An 8,365-nucleotide genomic window follows, 5' to 3' on the forward strand; every position below is an offset into this window, starting at 1 on the left:
GTCTCTGGACCAGCCTTCGTTTCAGTAAATTAATCACCATGGGAATAACCAGGAATAAAGTCTGAATTCTTTATTGTCTTCTTTACAGTCTAGTTTCCCAGGCTAGCTTTCTTGAGGAATATGTCTTGGTTTGGTTTCTGTGGGGAAAATAGGAAGACCACCACGATGGTCTCTGTCTGGAAGTCTGTCTCAGTCAGAGAGCTTGTGATCCAGCTTCCAGCCACCACAAAGGTGGGAGATGAAGGGATCTCTCTGGCTGAGTTTGTCCCAGCTTATATGTTCTATTATAATTACATTATCATAGGTGTGAATCTTGTAGAATAGTTGTCAATTTTATAAAACTATATTAAGTACTAAGTACATATACTGAACTAGAGAACTAGTAATCACCATGCTAAACTAGATAACCATTGTCTTATCAATTCCACTGAATTAGTACCTTGTAAGAATCTTTGTTTCAAGTACAGAGTTCTGACCCATAACACCCCTGTGCAGGAAATCATAAAGGAGGGGAAAGGACCATATGTACAAAAATGTTTAGTAGCTCTTTTTGCTGTAGTAAAGAATTAGAAAAGGAATGGATCCCCATCAATTGGGGACTGGATGAAAAAGTTGTGATACATGAAGGCAGTGGAATATTAGTATTGTATAAAAATGATGAACAAGCTGATTATAGAAATGCCTGGAAAGATTTACATAAACTGATGCTGAGTAAAACAAGCAGAATCAGAAATGCATTATTCACAATAACAGCAAGAATGGGCTATGATCAACTATGAAAGACTTGGCTCTTCTCGATGATTCAGTGATCCAAAGCAATCCCAATAGACTTTGGACAGAAAATGCCATCTGCATCTAGTAAAAGAACTAAGGAGACTGAATGTTAATCAGCACATGCTATGTTCACTTTTTTTTCTGTTGTTTTTTTTTTTTTTTTCTCTCCCATGGTTTTTCCTTTTTGCTCTGATTTTTCTCTCCTAACATGATTCATAAAGCAATGTATATTAAAAATAAATAAACTTACAAAAAATAAAACCCCTTTGCAATTCTTTAAAGACAATACATCCCTTTCTGTTCTTCCTCTTCATTTTGATCTCCAATCATTTTCCATTTAAGTGTCTTTCCGTGATATATTTAATGATGGACTGGCTCTATAAAGTGTCCATCTACTTTTTCATATCATTATCTGCACAAAATATATTCTTCATTCCATCAATAATACCAACCTCTTCTTTTTTTTATTTTTTTAATTAATTTTTATAATTATAACATTTTCTTTGACAGTACATATACATAGGTAATTTTTTTTTTTACAACATTATCTATTGTACTCCCTTCTGTTCCAAATTTTTCCCCTCCTTCCCTCCACCTCCTCCCCTAGATGGCAGGCATTCCCATACATATTAAATATTTTATAGTGTATCCTAGGTACAATATATATGTGCAGAGCCGAATTTTGTTGTTTTGTTGTTGCAAAGGAAGAATTGTATTCGGAAGTTAAAAATAATCTGGGAAGAAAAACAAAACAAAACAGTGCTCACAGTTTATACTCATTTCCCAGTGTTCCTTTTCTGGGTGTAGCTGATTCTGTCCATCATTGATCAGTTGGAATTGGATTAGCTCTTCTCTATGTTGAAGATATTCACTTCCATCAGAATGCATCCTCATACAGTATCATTGTTGAAGTGTATAATGATCTTCTGGTTCTGCTTGTTTCACTCAGCATCAGTTGATGTAAGTCTCTCCAAGCCTCTCTGTATTTCTCCTGTTGGTCATTTCTTACAGAACAATAATATTCCATAACATTCATATACCATAATTTACCCAACCATTCTCCAATTGATAGACATCCATTCATTTTCCAGTTTCTAGCCACTATGAAAAGGGCTGCCACAAACATTTTGGCACATACAGGTCCCTTTCCTTTCTTTAGTATTTCCTTGGGAGATAAGCCCAGGAGTAGCACTGCTGGATCAAAGGGTATGCACATTTTGATAACTTTTGGGGCATAATTCCAGATTGCTCTCCAGAATGGTTGGATTCTTTCACAACTCCACCAACAATGTATTAGTGTCCCAGTTTTCCCACATCCCCTCCAACATTCGTCATTATTTGTTCCTGTCATCTTAGCCAATCTGACAGAATAACAACCTCTTCTACGATTTTGCCAGGAATGTAAGTCAATCTCATTGGCCCATAGTTTGCAGACTATATTTGCTCTTCAACAGTCCCTAGCATCTCCGCCATTTTCCACAATCCATCAATGATCACTAACAATAGTTTATCAATCATATCCAATAGTTTGGTTTTTCTTTCTTTTTTTATATTTTATTTTATTTTTTTATTTTTACAAAAATTTTATGCATAAGTAATTTTTCAGCATTGACAATTGCAAAACCTTTTGTTTCAACTTTTCCCCTCCTTCCTCCTACCCCTTCTTCCAAATGGCAGGTTAACCAATACATGTTAAATATGTGAACATATAAGTTAAATACAATATATGTATACATGTCCAGTTATTTTGCTGTACAAAAAGAATCAGACTTTGAAATGGTGTACAATTAGCCTGTGAAGGAAGTCAAAACTGTAGGCAGACAAAAATATAGGGATTGGGAATTCTATGTAGTGGTTCATAGTCAACTCCCAGAGTTCTTTCGCTGGGTGTAGCTGGTTCAGTTCATCACTGCTTTATTGGAACTGATTTGGTTCATCTCATTGTTGGAAAGGGCCTTGTCCATCAGAATTGATCATCATATAGTATTGATGTTGAAGTATATAATGATCTCCTGGTTCTGCTCATTTCATTCAGCATCAGTTCATGTAAGTCTCTCCAGGCCTTCTGAAATCATCCTGTTGGTCATTTCTTACACAAATATAATATTCCATAATATTCATATACCACAATTTATTCAGCCATTTTCCAATTGATGGGCATCCATCAGTTTACAGTTTCTGGCCACTACAAAGAGGGCTGCCACAAACGTTCTTGCACATACAAGTCCCTTTCCCTTCTTTAAATCTCTTTGGGATATAAGCCCAGTAGTAACGCTGCTGGATCAAAGGGTATGCACAGTTTGATAACTCTTTGAGCATAATTCCAGGCCTGGAATCAGGAAGACTCATCTTCTTGAGTTCAAATCTATCCTCAGATTCTTACTGTGACTTACTTTGACTCTGGGCAAATCATTTAACCCTGTTTGCATTAGTTTCCTCATCTGTCAAATGAACTGGAGAAGGAAATGGCAAACCTCAAGGTTATTATTATCTAATAGGATCTTTGATCTATGCTTTGATATACAGAGAGGGATATGATCACTGCTTTCAAAAAAGCATATAATCTACCTGGGAGTCAAAGTTTAAACAAATGGATCAATTATAGAACAAGATAATTATATAAGGAAATGCTAGACTAAATATAAGTGATACTTCCAGATTTATGGCACAGGCAATAAATAAATATTTAGTGAAAAATTTAGTGTTGGGAAGAGTGGCAAAGGAAAATTTCATGAAGGAAATAGATTTTTAGAGGAGTTCAGATAGCATAGCAGATAGACTGCTGGACTGGGAGTCAGGTAGACTTCCCTTCCTAAGTTCAAATCTAGCCTCAGACAGCTAGACACAGACAGCTGTGTGATTCTGGAAAAATCACTTAACCCTGTTTGCCTCAGTTTCCTAAACTGTAAAATGAGCTGGAAAAGTAAATAGCAAACCATTACAGTATCTCTGCCAAGAAAACTCCAAATGTCACAGGAATTCCTGAAACAAACGAACAGTAGCAACAACAATACATATTGTATTGGAATATGAACAATATTCTTGACTCTCATTAATGGCTTCAGGTAAATTAATTTTCTTTCCTTCCATACATATTCCAACATTGTATTGGAATATTGAACAAAACATATTGTTCAAGTGGTGCTTTGTTTTTTAATTTTATTTGAAATTTTTAGTTTATTATATCATCATAGGTGTGTAAGAGGTGTTTCAATTTTCAACTAAATACCCTTTGCTTCTTGGTCTTTTTGTCAGTTGTGTTATCTGATATTTACAACTTTTCTGTCTCTTCCCTTGTCAGGCTTTTTCATCATTATGCTGTCACCTTCTCATATGTTATGGATTGGGAAACCAGATTTCCAAGCTGGTTAGCATTGTGTATAAAAGAAGAGTGAATAAGTTCTGAATAGAATCCTAGAGTATTTCCATGTGAATAAAACATGTGAATTTTAATTGAAGACATCCACCCCTTAATCTATTTTCTCAGAAATCTTTTGTTTTCTTTTTGTTTTGAACTGTATTCTGGACAGCTGAAGTGGCTATGTAAGTTAGCTTAAGATATAGAAGAGTATACTATGAATCCTTATGATTGCCTATGAAATGATCCCTTCCCAAATCATTTTTGAAGTCTCATAACATTCAGGGTTTCAGTCTCATAAAGTCACATGGCTGCATCTATAAAGGTTAATGTTTATTTCAGATGCTGTTTTGCATGCTGGGTGGTAGAAAAAGCAACCTTTAGCTGAATTCCCAAGATAGATTTTGATGATTTATTAAAGATGGAACTAGGAAGAGAGTAACATTTGTTAATGATAAAAATGAGTTAAAAGGAGTGTCAGGAGATGGTACATTTTTGTGATTAAGATGTACTCTCCTCAGCATGAAATATCAAGAAAGCAGTTAAATGGGCATCAACTGACTATCTCCTCCTTTCAGAGAATTTTTCCCAGAATTTCTTACCCAACCTCACAGATTATCTGCTGGAGAAACGTTTTGCCTCAGAAATTGTTTCAGGAAGATGATGAGAATGATAGAACTGTTCAATTATGGAGAATTGCTTGCAAATTTTAACAAGGGAAACCCAGAGTGGGAAGTGTGATCAACACCAGAAGAAGGGACAAATCCTGAGCCAAGAATAAAAATAGGCTTTTAAAACTGAAAAGGGTCCTTGCCATCTTTCATAACACTAACAGAAAAACCCTATTACAGTCCCTCTTTGCTTCATCTGAATCTGTTTATCAAATGTTTATGTTAGCAGGATTGCTTTACAGAAAGTCTGCCATGGTCTTTATTAACTCTAAGATCTCTGAGGAAACCTAGCTATTGGTATCCCAGAAAGTTGCTCTCATAGGATGCCCTACCAGGCACTACCCATTTCCCCTCTACCTTTACTTATGCTGCTCACTTTCCAAGAAAGCTGCATTTACTAAACACTGCTCTTCAGAAAAGTCCCTGGAGCCCAACAAACCATTATACCCAGTAATGGAACCATGTTTCTTATGATTAAGGCCAAGGTGTCACAGAAAGTGTGTTGTAATATAATGGGAGTGCAATGTAATATAATGTAATGGGAGTTAATGTAATAGAAACCTGAGTTCCAGTCCTGGCTCGCTCATTAATGGCTAATCATATGGCTTTAGGCAAGTTAATTTCCTTTCCTTCTTCAGGTTCCTCATTTGAAATGGAAAAAGTTGGATTAAATCAGGAGCCTTTAATTTTTTTTCCCTTTCTTTGGTAGTCCCTCAGTAGTAATCTGCTGAATTCTATTGACCCCTTTGAGCCAATAGGCTCAAATTCATAGAGGCAGGTAGGTATCATAATGGATAGTATACTAGATTTAGAATCAAAAAGATTTGAATTCAAATCTGGCCTCAGATTCCAGTTGTATGACCTTTGGCAAGTCATTTAATTTCAATTTCTTCATCTGTAAAATGGAGATGACATCAGCATCTACTTTATAACCTGGCACATAGTGGGAGCTGGAAAACCACTTATTCCCTTCCTTTTTTCTCAGAATAATATGCATTGAATAAAATACATAGGATTATAGAGGAAACTTATTATATGCAGCTATCAAAATATCTTAGCCCAGGCAAAGAACTTTTGGATTAGATCATCCCAAGGATATGTTCCATTTGTAAATAGTGGCATGAGAGAAATAGTGAGAGACAGAGTCAGAACAGACGAGTTCAGATCCTATCTCTAACATATACTCATTTTGTGACTCTGTGTGTAAAATTGTGAAATATTAAAATCTTTTCTCTGAGCTTTAGTTTCCTTATGTGTAAAATGAATCAATAATAACTATAGTACCTACTTCCTAGAGTTGATTTGAGGACAAGCACAATAATGAGTGTGCAGCATTATATAAATGTCAGTGATAATTATAACTCCAACACTGGCATAATATGAATCTGTGGGGTCCAGTCCTTGGCTTTACAGCATTATTTAGGAACAGACATATACCTTAGATACTTGATTTTCTACCTGTTTCTCTGTTGAGTACATAGTTTTTATTGGGCCATCTATTTTATCTTCCCTCCTCAGAGACTAGGACAATATATGGTAAAGGAATTTAAGCTAATGGGAAGTTTGTGTGTTTGTGATTATATATTTTGAAGGAAACATTCCCTTATAAAAGCCAATCTATTAGTGGAATAATGGACTTAGGGTAAAAAGAACACCTTCTTAAAGAAATTTGAGGAAATACCATAGATGAGTGGAATCATTTGTAGAAAATCTAGACACCCCAATTTCCCTCAAGAGTACTGAAAACTCTAGGGGAGGAGTGAAATGTTATATGCCTGGTCTCCAGGAAATGGGAGGCCAGGATAGCAATGTTATATAAGTATACCTATGGTATACACATACATATATGTATGTGTACATATTTGTTGTTGCTGTTTAGCTATTTCAGGTATGTTCAACTCTTTATAACTCCATTAGAGTTTTCTTGACAAAGATACTAGAGTGGTTTGCCATTTCCTTCTCCAAATGAGGAAATTGAGGCAAACAGGGTTAAATGCCTTGTCCAGGGGGCGGCTAGGTGGCACAGTGGGTAGAGCACCAGCCTTGAATTCAGGAGGACCCGAGTTCAAATCTGGTCTCAGACACTTAACACTTCCTAGCTGTGTGACCCTGGGCAAGTCACTTAATCCCAGCCTCAGAAAAAAAAAAAAAAAAAAAAAGCCTTGTCCAAGGTTTCACAGCTGGTAAGTATCTGAGGCCAGAACTAAACTGAGGGAGATGAGTCTTCCTGACTCAAGACCAACACTCTATGTACTGAACCATATAACTATTCTTTACATACACACACACGTTTGTAGGTAGATGTATATGTACATAAATACACAGACACAGACACACACATATATACAGAAATATGAGCATACTACTTACATGATATAAGCTGAAAAATTATACCTATTTCAAGCCATGCTTAGGTGTTGTAAAAATTTGAGATAATATGTAGAACAATTGGATATTTATTTATTCCTATTAACTCATCTATTTCAACTTTTAGGCTTCTAAAAAACAGAGACAATCTTTAAATGGTTTTCTCAAGGGCATGCTTAATGAACTTATCAGTACTTAGAACCCCCAGTGTTCCAGAGCTGGAAGGAACATTAGAAATCATTTTATTCTATTCTTTCATTTCATATATTATAGCATGTGAGAGATAAAAGTGACTGATCTAAAATCTCACAGTAAAGTAGAAGCACAGTCTGGACCAGCACTCATGACTTCTGACTCCCCCATAGGGGACACAGTAGGAAATGGAAAGGGATTGATTTTATTGGCATAGGGACAGTTTACATGAGGAGATACTCCCTTCCATAAGAGGCAGCAGAGTATGAAACCATAAAGCATTGTCCTCAGATCTGGGTTCAAGTTCTCCAATACATTTTGAACTGGTGACCGGGTATTAGGTTCTTACTAAGTGCTAAGTTGGTACTTGACAATTCTCTAGTTCCGGCCTTTCCTGGGGAAGAGCTTGCATGCCCGACTGGCTCAGTCAGTAGAGCATGAGACTCTTAATCTCAGGGTCGTGGGTTCGAGCCCCACGTTGGGCGCCAATTGTAACATGCTATTGTCTCCAGAAGCTGCCGATCACTCTCTGGGAGGACATCTGCTGTGTCAACTCAAAAATCTCGGACAGATTCTTCTTCCTGTAGATAACCGTTGTCTCCAGACAGTTGCCATTAATTGTCGTCCAGAGAAGTGACTTCCCTTCCTGCAGAGAGCCATGTCAAGCCTGGTCTAAAGCAGAGACTAACTTTTTCTTCCAGAGCTGCCCTCTTTATCCTCTCAGAGAATGGGCAAGGGATAATGCAAGGGCTTCTGGGAAGAAGTACTTCAACCAATGAGCTTGCTCCTCCTAAGTATGCAAGCTCTTCCCCAGGAAAGGCCGGAACTAGAGAATTGTCAAGTACCGACTTAGCACTTAGTAAGAACCTAATAACTGGGCATAACCTCTCCAAGCTCTAAATAATTCCATATGACTCTAAATTATCTACACACACACACACACACACACACACACACACACACACACACACATAAATATAGAGAGAGAGAGAAACAGAGAGAG

This window comes from Sminthopsis crassicaudata, chromosome 2 (assembly GCF_048593235.1).
Source record: "Sminthopsis crassicaudata isolate SCR6 chromosome 2, ASM4859323v1, whole genome shotgun sequence".
In the NCBI taxonomy this organism is placed as follows: domain Eukaryota; kingdom Metazoa; phylum Chordata; class Mammalia; order Dasyuromorphia; family Dasyuridae; genus Sminthopsis; species Sminthopsis crassicaudata.